The following is a 14,444-nucleotide window of genomic DNA, read 5'->3' as shown; positions in this document are numbered from 1 at the left end:
AAAGTTTCTTATGGTAATGAGTAGTTGATCAGTTGTTTAGAATTAGGAATGTTAAGTGATTCTGACTTGCCATTTAGCCCTTGTGAGCATAAAATACCCATCAATTGAAAATATCGGTATCAAGCTACTGAGAGACTTTCCAAGAGAGTTGAGAAATTAAGAACTCTCAGTTTTCAACCAGAGAATATTCGTGATGAAATGTACGAGAGTTTCATACAAAAACAAAAAGAAAACGCCTACTAAATGTCAATTGGATGTTCAAGTTATTCACCTTCTAGATATTTAGTCTCAGGTAAAATAGAGTTAAATAGTCAGTATAGCTTTCACTCGGATCAGAAAAAATTACACAAAAGGCACACAACGTTGTCCACAAAGCCACTTATCGCAAAAGCTTTAGTGTTTATCCTTCGGCTAAACTGTACACTGTGAAAAACGATTACATGAATATGTGTAGTAAGAAATGTATGTTTCTAAAAGGGCCGTAAGAAGCGGTAAGTTCAGTCAGACTTTTTTCGTAAAGCTATACATTACGTTGAGTATATGTAGTATGAAAATACGGTATCCTAGTTAATTCATAAAAACCTAGAACTTACGAGTCGTGACACCAGACTCTTTCCTGCTTGGTTTGATGCTTACAATAAAAAACTATTTTTAAACCCGTCCTCAATCCTCTCCTTCAATGATTTCTTCTGCGGGGCAAAGTCACTGGAATAGAAGCAATACTTACAAATAATTAATTTGTCATACTGTATTTACACAAAAGTGACTTGTATGAGAGAAGATCAATATTTATTTAAATGAATTGTGTTATATTGATAAATCAGTACCTTAATGTTAATGGTTAACAACTGAGATAAAATTGGTAAATATCACGATCCACACTAAAACAATTATTGTTTAGACAGTATAACAGTATGAACAGTATTTCAATAACTACTAGATCTGTCGTGTATGAGTCAAACTGTGGAGTCCTGCTATATATAGAGGTGCTCGATAATAGTGGATATTGCAGATGTAATGGAATTAACATATTCTTTTCTACTCTCATTCACAAGTTACTATAATACCCACGTTAAAGTTACTTATAATGAAAAATGGTTGCAATTGTGTATAGAGAAAAACAGTAGTTGAGGTTTGTCAAATGATTATTAAACGTACTTGAATATTTATATGGTGGAATAGATAACGAATTATGGTTATTACAGGGTCACATAAAACATATGTTACCAAATTTGTCTGCTTGAATCAAAAATACAAGAATTAAGGTCCCAAAACAAATTATAAGTGAAAGCGACTCTCCAAGATGTTGACCGCAAAGATGATATGACAGGTAGCGTTTAACTAGTTGTAGCCAAGCAGCAAAGGTGCAATGTATTGAAGAAATACATAGGTTATGTAAGTAACTATGAAACCTAATTAAATCATTGGATTACATACTTTCATTGAATTTTAAGTTAACAGTTTTTCTGCTTGATAACAGATTATAATCATCAATAGTACATATTCTTATCAAAACACAAGTTTTATGGTGAGATAAAAACAACTAAGAACAACAATATATAATATACATGAACTGTTACATATTTACTGAGAAACTATTTTAAAATATTTTTATAATTTTAATTTATTTTCGTCACTTATTCTATTTGATTTGTTTTCTTTTAAATTTTGCGCGAAACAACACGTAGGCTGTATACACCAACCATATTTTCAGAAATTGTAGTCTAAAGGAAAGACACCAAGTCAACACCTTACACTGTCAACTATTGGGTTACTCTTAGATCAACGAATAATGAAATTGACCGTCATATTTTAATTTTCCCTTTCGACTAAATAGGTTGAATGTGTTTGGTGTGACAGGAGCTCAAAACAGCTTTCCGGGTATTGTGAGCAGAGCGTCCTGGCAACCACTTAGATAAAAGTCAGGATTTATTTGAGAATACATACCTATTGGGTATGAAAATCCCGGTAGGAACTTGAGAATACATACCTTTGGGTATGAAACATCCCGGAAGGAACTGATTCTTTTCTTCATTCCAGATTGTATCATTAATTGGCCAAGATTCACCTAAGTCAAGATAAAAAATACTGATTTCTACAAAATTAAATAACATCTAAACTAGTTTTGCTTTGATATCTAGTAAGGAATATGCTAGATTAAATAATTAAATTCAAAACACAATAACAGCAGCTTTTACACGAGGTAAACTATGACTTTAATAACTACATCGTATTGTCCTTTTGTTTTTTTACGTTCGTGCAATGATACAGAAGGACTGTCTTTGATAGCCGTCCCAAATTTAGCAGTGTAAGACTAGAGGGAAGGCAGCTAGTCATCACCACCCACCGCCAACTTTTGGGCTACTCTTTTATCAACGAATAATGGGATTGAACCTCACTTTATAGCGTTTCCACAGCTGAAAGGGCGAGCATGTTTGGTGTGACAGGGATTCGAACCCGAAACCCACAGATTACGAGTCGAATGCCTTAACCCACCTGGCCATGGCGAACCTCGTTCTTCGATGTGGCATCTTTATTAGTTCAAACTGTTTGTTATTGCAATTTTAATTTAACGGTTACATTATTTTCTGAAGAATCATCTCATTATATTTGTCTCCGTAATTTTGTTTTCCCTTTAATGAATGAAACTGAAATTAATCAACTGAACATATCATTCCTTCATATTTAGTTAGATTTGCACTCACGAAATATATTAGTAAATTAGACGTTTGGTGAAGAGTCTTCTAACGTGTTTTGTTTCAAGAGCATATAAGAATAAAATGAAGGTAAAAAATGCTTTTATTTCTTGTTTTCAAGTTGGTATTTCATTCTGTTTTGTATCCTGCAGATTGTATAATTATTCTCGTGATTCATGGCATGTACACGTTTTACTATTATTACGGCATTACGAAATGCAGTGTTAAGCGTCCCTTTTGTCACAATCTCTGAGGAACTGATTTTTCTTGGAGCTCACAGAGGGTGTCACTGATTGCTCTAGGAAAAATGTGGTATCCTGACAAAGGCAATTTTTTTCAGTAACATTGTGATTGGTTTTTGTCTGATTTTAAACCTGAAGAGAAAATAATATAAAGCTGTTTTCATTAACAATTTGACTTCTAAGAAATTTTTAACTAGTATCTTTGCGAATTATTCCATGTTATACACACACAGATATTTAAATACATGTATGTAAGTTATGAATAGAACGATCATTTTTTAGTTTTAGGAAGAGAATCCTACAATCACTGAACTCACAAAGAAGATTTAGAACTGAATTGCACTACTTAGAAAATGTAGTACTACCTAAAGGTTTAGGCCAAAGTTATATAACAGGGCTTGTATTAACGTTCAAAACCACACAATATATTATAACAACCAAATCCATTCTACCGGCATACCATTTCATGCTCTCTAGTCTTACACTACTAAATTAGGGATGGCAGCGCAGATAGCTACTGTGTAGTTTTGCGCGAAATTAAAAACAGAAACAAACAAACCATTTCATACCAAAATTTCTTATGAAATTACCAGCCTCTTTTATAAATGGAAAATGATATTAAAACTTGAAATAATATAAACGTCTTATTCTTTAACCCTAAATAACTACTAATGAAGGAACAAAATATATCATGTACGTAGAATCCCATAGGAATGTATTGTGAAATATAATAGACAAATATCACATTTCTTGTAACTAAATCATAAAAAAGAATATAAAGGTCATATGAGTAAGGATGAATTCAGATATCGTTTTAACATGCCAGCCATTTGAGCCTTGTCACAAAATACCTTGTAACTGTACACTTTACTCGTACGCTATCCTGCAACTGAAAACGAAAATATACTCTTTAGAAACTACAGAGATCAACAAACCAAACGACATTTCTCCAAACCGTGATAATGTCTCTAGCAATATCAACCATATTTCGCTTCGTTCATTCACCAACCATAGACTTTACCAACCTTGACATTCATATATAATCTTTTCATATGATGGAAACACTTCTTTTACTCTAAATTATTGTACCTCTTGTATATATACCATGTACTGCTTTGCTAAATACCATATCTGAAGAAGACAGACCAACACTCTTTCGAAAAGCGTTGTACGTTCTCCCAAACTAAATCACTTCATTAAAAATATAGATTGTTGTTTACCAACTCATTGCTTTACTGAGCCTAAAGTACTTCTTTACTGAAGCATTAAAAGGAATGTTTCTTGTGTCTTATGTTGCAGGTTTAATTATTATTTTGTTTAACGTGTTGAAAATCACCAAATATCTTATCCTATATTTTATCAGCTATGTTATAAAAAGCTTTGTTGGTGTGAACAGTAACTGATTTCAGTTTACACTTTTTATCATTATTTTTATTTAACTTGTAGTTTAATAGATGTGCTTGATATTTATGGAGATGATCAACTTGAAACAAGTTTATCATGTGAGGTTCTAAGTGATAAAGTAGACACATATCAGGGTTCAAAATTTTCTATCTAAAGCTGGACATGTCCTTTAAAAAATCAAGTTTGACCGGCACTTTCCCATCTATTACTGGACATAGTCACTGGTGGTCATATTCCTAACATATCGGACACAAATACATCCTCCCCTCAAAACTAAGTGAGGCAAAAGTTGTGTATGCATAGCCCAAAGATTTTGCTTAAAAGTATATTCTATAATGAGTGGGAAAATTTGAGATTTAATGTAAGAATAAAACCAAACAAATTTTAAACAACGGTCGTGAATGCTCACAAAATGTGCTTTTTAGATCGCCTTATCCGTGCCATCCCGGATAGTCACGTCACTACCAAACGTTCACGACAATCTGACCATGGCATCTGATAGTATAAAAACGGGAAAGTCTCACAAACTATTTCAGTTTGGCTTCACGAGCAAGACTAATGAATCAGAATACAATATTATGGAACCCCGAGTGAAAACCCAAGATTGTTGATCCAAGCCCAAGTGTTAAAGCAAAAACTGTTACTGCTAGTATTGGCCCTAAGCCTACCTGTCGTTTCCAGGATGAATGGAATAGAGGCTGACCATGGCTGGAGTATAATAACACTACCGGACTGATGTTTTGCTCAATTTGTCAGGAATATGACCAAAGTAGTGGAAGGCAGAAGAACACCTTCATAACATGATCTTCCAACCTGAGATCAAGTGATGTTAAGGAGCGTGAAAACAGTAGTGCTCACAGTCCAAGTTGTCAAGCTAAGACTGCAAAAGAAACACCTGATATAACTCCCATAATGAAAGAATTGAGCAAACTTAACCAGACTAAGAAAGATCGTTTGCTTGTGCTGTTTAGGACTGCCCTTTATATGGCTTTGAATGCCAAATCATTCAATGATTTTCAAGAGCTTCTGTTGCTGTAGGAACACAACTTTGGTATGAACTTAACAGAACATTGGCAAATGACAAACAAGCAGTTATCTTTACAAAGTATATTGCAGAAACAATTAGAATTAATGTCAGATCTCGTCTGCACACCTCATTATTCTTTGGCATTATGGCTGACGGCTCAACAGACACTGCCAACATTGAGCAGGAGATAGTCTACGTAAGATACTTAGACAGTGACTGTTACTTAGTAACCCACTTCCTGTGTATGCAGTCAGTAGAGAAGGCACTTAGTTCAGGTAAAGGTTTCTTAATTACCTGGGATGGGGATTTTCTGATTTGTCCTGAATTCCCAATTTAGAAAAATTAAAATGGACAATACTTTAATTCAAGTTTACATAGTCATTCCATTATTAATATACAACAGTGAAAACTCAAGCATTTTCAGTTGATTTAAACCAAGAAGAACCATGTATTTACCACTGACAGAATTGGAGCTTAACCTAGCAAAACTAGCGTAATAGATAATGGAGCAATTGAATTTTCCGAAGTACAAATTTACATTTTTTTTATTCAGAAAGAAACTGATATTGGGTACTAATTTTTTGTACTTGCAGCATTGTCCATATATGGCAAGTTTCCCAACTGGCTTGAATCAATTGTATGCCTGACAGCTGTCAATTTTGGCACAAATAAAGGACTTGTCAAAAGATTGAAGGTGCAAAAACCTTATTTGATAGGGATCCATTGTGTTAGTCACAGATTGAATTTGTACTAAGAAGACCATCAAGGATATTCATTACCTTGATAGTATCCAAACCTTTTTAGAAACCCTGTGAAAGTTTTATGACAATTTGCCACAGAACTGGGCTGGTTTCAAAGAAGCTGGTAAGGCCAACAACATTGTTGTTAGAAAGCCAACAAAAGGGACAGGAACCTGGTGGATGGCCTACAAAGAGCACACCCTGGAGTAAGTTTCTCATAACTGGCCAGCTTTAGCAGAGCATTTGTATCAAGTAAAGCTGCATGAAAATGGGGAACATGGACAGAAAGCTACAGGATTATACAGTACTTTGACAAGCCTTAAATTCATCCTGTACATGGACATACTCTTGGTAGTTCTGCCTGTTTTGACATCTCTTAGTGTCAAAATGCAAGACAATTCTGCTACTGTGAACATTGTTTCTGACAAACTCACTGTTTGCAAAGAGAAGCTGGGCAATCTGAATCATTTTGAGAGATCCCAGAAAATTGTTAAAGAGCTCACAACATGTGAACAAACTGGCAAGTGGTTACTTAGAGGAAAGTTGATTGCTATTAGTGGTCACGCAAGGGCCAGAGGCTCAAAAAGTGCTATAAAAGAGACAGTTGCTCAATCCGTGGCTGAAGAAACTGCCATCTTCATAGGTAAAATTGTCACATATCTGAATGAGAGATTTGAAGAATTTGATAAGGATTTTATTGGTGCCTTTCAAATTTTGAACCAAGCAACTAGCCTGAAAGCAAGGAAGCATTGTCATCTTATGGCCATAATGAACTTCAGACACTATTGGACCACTCTGGTGCTCTGCTAGAAGCTAAGGGTTTCAACATTGCAGCTGATATTTGCCAAGCTGACTTACATGAGACACTGCTCAAAGCCACAAGACTTGCCAAATCCACATGTTAAGTGGACCCAGAATCCACATGTTAAGTCAAATTACTGTTGACAATGATAAACCTTTCCTGGGTCAACAGTGTTGGCCTTGGTATGCCTCATGCAGGTGATTTCCGTGTCATTTGCTGAACCAGAACGTGGATTTTCCCAGATGGCAGTTGTTAAGGATGACTGGCAGTCCAAACTAATAAATGATTCTCTTAATGACTTGATGACAATAAAATTAGAATAAGACCTGTAATCTTGCAAGCACAGAATTACTGTGCAAGTCTGTAGAATTTTGGTGGAAGGACAGTAAAAAAACCAGACAATTTGTGAGTCCACATGAAACTCACACACGTAGAGACAATAAGAGATACTGAGTCTACATCAGCTGATGTTTTAGTGCTGGATGACTAAATCTACCAGTTTGATTGATGTGTCATTTTTAATAGATACAAGGCTTGATGCCACTTGCTTTGAAATAATGTTTCAGTGCCATAAATAAAATGATTCTGTTTTATCTAATAATTGTCTCTACTTGATTTCTTGTTTTCAGTAATGTCTGGTGACAATTTTGAGGTGTCTTGCTAAACTTCAAATGTCTGGCAAGTTTCACTGTCCCGCAGGACATGTGTCCTGCTGAAAATTTAGAATATTTTTACCACTGCATGTGTTTTTATAGTATTAGAATAAAACAAGTCAAGATCCCCGAAACATTTGTGGTAGTTTTAAAATAAAACTAGTCAAGATCCCCGAAACATTTGTGGTAGTTTTCGTGTTCTTTGCTTGAATTTTTCTTATTCCATCATTTTCATGCATCTCATTTAAGTTAATTCTTTTGCAAGCATTATGGTTTAGATAAATAAATTCTGTTCAATTTCAAAAAATTGTATACATAAATAAGCTCACATAGATATAACATTGTATAATAAAGTAAACAAGAAAACAATGATATTTATGTTAGTGTACATAGTATGAAACAGTTATCAGAGTTTATTATATGATAGAGTTTTTGAGTTGCAAAAAAAAACAACTCATAAAAAAAATGTAGCTAAGAGGTGTCTATATCAATCTCTTAGAAACCAAAGTCAAATTATTGCAAAGTAAAGTAAATGTAAAGTTGTAATGGAGACAAACTTAGTTGAGTGTGTAGAAACTTTGAATGCATGTTTATGAAGAGATAAGCATGTCATTTTGAATAAACTGTGTATGCTGATTTTAGACTTAGATAAGTCAAGAATACTTGTGGAAATTGTATTTAGTTTAATATTCATTCATTTAGGAAATTGCACACTGGTTAAGTTTTGTTTGTGTGAAATAGCTTACACAAGTTGAAATTGAAGTCCAGTTGTGACAATGACATTGTGCTATCATATACCATAGTCATTTCATTAAAAAGTTTGAGTAAGCAAAATAACAGGTAAGGATAGTCTAAATTAAAAACCAACATACAATGAGATGCAATTTGTAGCTGTCATTCAAGAAATTTCTGAGAAAAGTTCCACACAAATAAATAAAAGTGTTAATGTTATAGATGCTTTGTGGCTAGTTAATAATAAGTTTTTTTCCTTTTCAAGTGTATTACCATTATTTTTTCATTTCTTGTTTTTTCATCAGCATTACTATTTTGTTTTACAGTGTGTATTGTAGTTTTCTTATATTTTTTGACAGAACGTAGCTGATGTGTAAAGTGTTTCAGACAGACTAAATTTGTTTGCTCACTAGTATGTACAATGCCTTTTATAATTAATGCATGCTTTCCTGTTTTGCTCTTTTATTTTTTTTTTTACCCAAGTTTTAACGATTCATTCTTTCAATTACATATATCAAACTTTGACTTTACCAATAAATATATAATGAGAAAAGGGTAGAAATTAATTATAGATTTTCAATTTTTAGTGAGATTCAATTCTGAATATTTTCAAAACATTGCCTAATGATATTCCATTCTCAAATATAGAAGTTGTATTAATTAACACAAAGTAAACATTATGTACAAATACATTTGTTCAACTGATACTTGAATAGGATAATCAATAAGTACCCTGTAGTTTATTATAATCATAAAATATTTAATTCAGTAAATTGCTACCAATTTATTACTTTTATTTGTTTAATAGTTCTATTTTTTTCACAATACTGTACATTAAGTTTAGAATTCTTTAATTTACTGAAACCTTAGCTTTGTATGTTCAAGCATAAAAGTACTTATCACTTTAAAATACATATTTTATATTATATTATATATTATTTTTATTTTATATTAAATACATATTTAAAATACATATATTTTTTTACCTGTTACATAGGTAAAGATCAAAGTATTTAGTAGCTCATGTTTATAATGTATTGTTTATTGAAAGTGTAAAACAAGCACATAAATATGTATGTTAGTCTTTGGTTTAAAATGGGAAAGGCTGTATATGTAGTTTTAAACTGAAATATATACATTGTTATCACTGTTAGAAATCACTTGTACATCCATGTTGCTTTTTTGAATAATAGAGCACTTTACGCTACATGTTGCTCCACTTTCTACTAAAGCTTCTCCTGAAGCTTCAATGTTGCTGAAAGTACTGGCCAAACAGATGAGAATACAGAAGCAAGAACTCTTAATGAACCATTTTAAATACATATTTTCATACCTTGTTCGTCACTGCTCTAAAGAAGAAATGGAGAAAGCACTCACCTATGTTCAGGTAAGTACTACTTGCATTCAACTTTGGCTTATATTTGCTATTACTTAGCCATATAATTGTGTATTTATACAGCACTTTATTAAAAACAAACAATACTAATACACTTTAACATAATACTGGTATTTGGCAAATTTAATTCATATGACAAGTGTTTAGAAGTAAGATGTTTATGGGAGAAGGAAGGTCAAAGTTTGTAGTCTCTCAATGCTGTATGTTATTTTATATCTGCAGTTCCATACATTATTTACATTTTTGACTCAATTAATTAAATACTTAGAATTAAAGTCTCGGTTGTTTTTTTTTCACATATTATTATATGGGAAAGCATGGGATTCGCTTCAGTAGATTTTTGTAAAAACTTGCACCTCTGTGAGATATATGGTATTAATTTAATAAAATCTAATTTAAACTGACTTTGATTATAACAGAATTTTTATTTTAAACTGAGACTAATATTGAGATAGGCAGCTTGTTGAGATGTGATTACCAGAGAATACATAATGAATTACTTCTTCACATCAGCACTCACTATGAAAAAGTCTTTAGTGGACTTGCAATGTTGGCATGGAAAGATGAAAGTTATGATGGAACAAAGCCTATTACAAAACCAGAAGTTGAAATTTGAAATACTTAAAAAAGTTGCATTACATATCTACAACAAATAAAACTCTGATTCTGTGCTGTAAATGTAAATTTTGGGCAAATATCTCAATAAAGATAAATAAAAAACTGACATGCTGTATCAAGCTATTATAAGTTTAGTTGGAATTTCTTTTGGTAGCATCTTGACTGAGATTTTCCCTGTATCTCCTTTTTGTGGACAGTTAATGTTGAATTGTTAGTTAAAATAAACATTATGGCCATTCAAAGTAAATGGAATTGTTAATATTAAGTGAAGAAGTATCAGTAATAACCACTTGTTTAATATATTTACTTTTTAGTAAAATTCTAATTTCTGAGAGCTAATTGAATAAGTAAAACTACTTAAATATTTAAAAAGAAACCTAAGTTTTAGAACTTCATCTAATTAATATAAATTAAAAAAAAGTATTTGTGAATGTTTGGTGTGTAAGAAACTTTTCTAAATCTTCGAAAACGTTAAAAAAATGAAACATCTAGGAGAATTCACATCTAGTGTACTTTGATGACAATTTTGTTTTAAATCTTTACATTATAAACTAAAATATTTGCACTTTTTTTAATACAGTACATTATGCAGAATATATTAAAAGCATGCAGCCATGTATGGAAAGTAATAAATTTAAAAGGTCATTGAATAAAGTGTGAATTGAGAATCACCTTGAATATTAATATTTCTCAAAAAACTTGAGACTTGAAGTATCCAGAAAATTCCAAATGATTGTTTCTGAGTAAAATTTGTCAGTTATTTACTCTTGATGAGTCATATTATCAAGTTACTTGTATCTGACTTTAAAAAAAAATTTGGTCTATACAAGGAAATTATAAGTTAACATAACATAAGTTTAGCATTGTTCAGAGTAAAGTATTTACAGCAGTGGTGCACAAACTTTTTGAGTCAGGGGCCACAAACAGACTTCTCGTAACTGTAATATGGACATGCTTTCAAGTAAAGCAATTTTAATAATTACAAGCTACGGGAATTGTGAGCTGCAATCTTTATGAGAATTAAAGTTGTCAGAAGTATATTTACCTAAGAATTATATACTTAAACATTATATTACAGCAATTATTGTAATATTGTATATGTAGGAAATAAGTACCAGGTATAATTTTACAACACAACTAAAAGTAGAGTAAGAAACATAACCAGAGCAAATAGCTTCATTAATAAAATAAGTTGGTATTTGTTATAACTTTGTGAAGAGGAATTGAAATTCATTTTAAATCAGTAAAAAAGTTATTATAACCATTAATTGATTGCTTTATTTTAATCCATTGGCCAAATTTTTACAGCCACGACTTTGGACTTTAAAGCTTTGTTTTTATTAGGTAATGCACCAAGCCGTCTAACGGGACATTGTGACTTTTACGAAAATCTCAAAATTCACTTTTTTCCACTCAATAGAACATGTCCACTGCAACCAACGGATCAAGGTGTCATTGCGACGTTTAAAGCTTATTATTTTAAGCGAACATTTTCTCAAGCAAGAAAGGCTACACCAGAGAAGCTGCACTATCTATGACTGAATTCTGAAAAATTACATCAGAAGTGCTGTCGAAAACATCAACGAAGCATGGTTCCAAGTTAGCAAGAGTAACATGAGAGCGACGTGGAAGCACGTTTTGCCTGATGGCGCAAGTCATTCCTTCAGCTTTGAGTCCGAAATTAGGGATGTTTCCGAAGACGTCATCAAAATTGGACACACTATTTATTTCGAGTCTTTGGTTGTGGCTAATGTCCGAGAGTGCATTTACGCACATTCTCAAACTCGACAATGATACGCTCTTTAATTTAGACCAAGATCGGGCATATCAGGAAGAAGAAGAAAGTCCAGAGTGTAACGAAGGTACCAGTGAAGAGCAGGAAGAATGATTTATCTTACTGGAACTTGAAACAATGTTTCGGGCAGTGGAAACTGATACATACTTAATTATGAATCATGATTCAGACCTGGAGTGCGGTTATAAAATGTCATTCGATGTTACCGAGAATTGAAATAAAGAAAAGAAAAATGGTGCAACCAAGAAGAGATAGATTTTCTTTAATCAGTAACATTTTAATTTTTTTTTTTTTTTCAAAATTACAAAAAATTCAAAAGTTTACAAATTAATATCGCTTTTATTTTACCTCATAACTATTTCTATTTTTTCTAACTAATCAGGCTTAATTATTTCTACTATGAAAAATCCCTTATGATACCCACGTATCGTTATTTTTTCCTGTTGAAACTGTTCCCCGTTCAATGCTGATTCAATCAATGCGGTTGTGTTTCCCACGCATTAACCGCCCTGTACGAGGTATTCCTGTGTATTCCATTCTGTAGTTTTGTACCTATCAAGAATAAGACTAATCACATAACGTGTTAGTTTACCGTTAGAAGCGTATAAATGCAGAGACGAATTGACATCAATAACCTCGTTTCATTCTTCGACAAGTAGCTGAAGTGTTTAGACGTGAGAAGTCATCGCTGCCATGTTGTCTTCATCGATCAGTTCAATCCTAGCGTCTCAGTTGACCCTAGAAAACCAAAATTTTTCAGCGAGGAGACATACTGCAGCTTTCAACACCCAGGACCATGCATATGTATGTAAACCATGGAAAGTAGATATTAACGTTCAATGCTCTCCTGCCTGAAGTTCACGTTGCTTGTATTCGATATTTATTAAGAACGTTCATTTGTCTTAACTCCTGCTGGAATTCGACATTCTCTGAAACAACAACTTTCACGCAACTCTATGCTGCTCACAGAATTCATTCCAAGACCACGGCATTTGCCAACTAACTTTGTTAAAGTTGTGACCGAAGACAAACAGGTAGCTGATTTTATACTTAAACACGGATGTATCCTACAGTATTTTCATTTTAGTGCCGAACGCCCCAACATCGATCAACTAATCTTCAAAATGTCAAGTCTGTCAATCAGAGTACTTCTATTCCAGTAAGCTTCTCATCTTCATGTATGCCAATTATCTCTGATGCAAGCAGGAATACTTTAATTAATGCTAAGAAGAAAGACAATGATTCTCCGACCTACGTAGACGTTACCTTCAGCAGCGACTCAAACCAAAGAAGACAGCATCCTGCCAAGCTCAACCCACGCTCGTTAAGACTGCAGACGTATCAACCGCAACAAATATCAACATCACGTTCAGCAAGAAGACTCAAACTTTTACATCAAGCTGGGAATGAGAGATTATATTAATGTACCTATCGTGTGAAATAAATGTTAAACATATTATATTTATAATACTATATCTAGTCCCATGAAAACTTTCAACAATTAGAATAATGTATAGCAATAATATTCAAACCACTTCAATTTCGACATGTCTGTTGCATACGACGCTTTTCATTCAACAATAAAGTGCGTTTTAAAAGATATGCCTAATGGTAATATATGGTCAAATTAAGGATATCAGTGTGAAGATAAAATTGATTTTGGTTGTTATTAGTGGATATAAAAAGAAAGGCCTTTAGTGGGAATTTCTTAAAACCACAATTGCACTGATGAAGTTAGTAAGAATCTTTACAATCAGATTAAGATTTCAGCTCTGAATGAAACCATGAGGGAACATATGTATTGGGTAATATTAAAGTCAAACCATGAGGGAGAAATGCTTTTTAAAACTGTTGAGCTTCATAAGGAAATAGTCAAGGAATCTTTTCAAACAATGCTATGTTAAATTTATTTTTAACTTCAAATACAGAAATGATTATGGAAATTGGAGAACGTATGGATGTATGCTAAGTGCTCTATCAGGTGAAATGTTCTGTTGCAAATAGAGATAAATAACAACGATATTAGGGTCATAATTTAAAATAAAAATTGAAAGGATGCAACAAGAATAATCTGTTCTGAATTGGTCAACTGAGTTATTTAGCGACACTGATCACATGTATAAACTTTTTAAAGGTAATTTCTTCAATATTCAAGATAAACATATTCCTTACAGAATGAAAATGGTAGCTACAAGGAAACAATAAACAGGTTGACTTGCAACAGTTTAAGAAATAATATTTATTAAAATCATCATAAATTTAAGAAATTTGAATTGACACGAGATTCATAAGATCAAAAGTTGTTGAAACAAGAAATGAAAAATATGAAAAAAAAAGAT

General features: G+C 32.7%; 1 long non-coding RNA gene across 1 annotated transcript; it reads left to right on the top strand.

The window, feature by feature from the left end:
• The first annotated feature begins 8,653 nt into the window (after positions 1-8,653).
• LOC143243380 (uncharacterized) lies at positions 8,654-11,824 on the top strand. Its single transcript, XR_013024389.1, has 3 exons — positions 8,654-8,708; positions 9,529-9,683; positions 11,731-11,824. It is a non-coding gene; the product is annotated as an uncharacterized LOC143243380 (long non-coding RNA).
• The last annotated feature ends 2,620 nt before the right edge of the window (positions 11,825-14,444 follow it).

This window comes from Tachypleus tridentatus, unplaced genomic scaffold (assembly GCF_004210375.1).
Source record: "Tachypleus tridentatus isolate NWPU-2018 unplaced genomic scaffold, ASM421037v1 Hic_cluster_2, whole genome shotgun sequence".
Lineage (NCBI taxonomy): Eukaryota > Metazoa > Arthropoda > Merostomata > Xiphosura > Limulidae > Tachypleus > Tachypleus tridentatus.
This window is presented reverse-complemented; position numbering and strand designations above follow the sequence as displayed.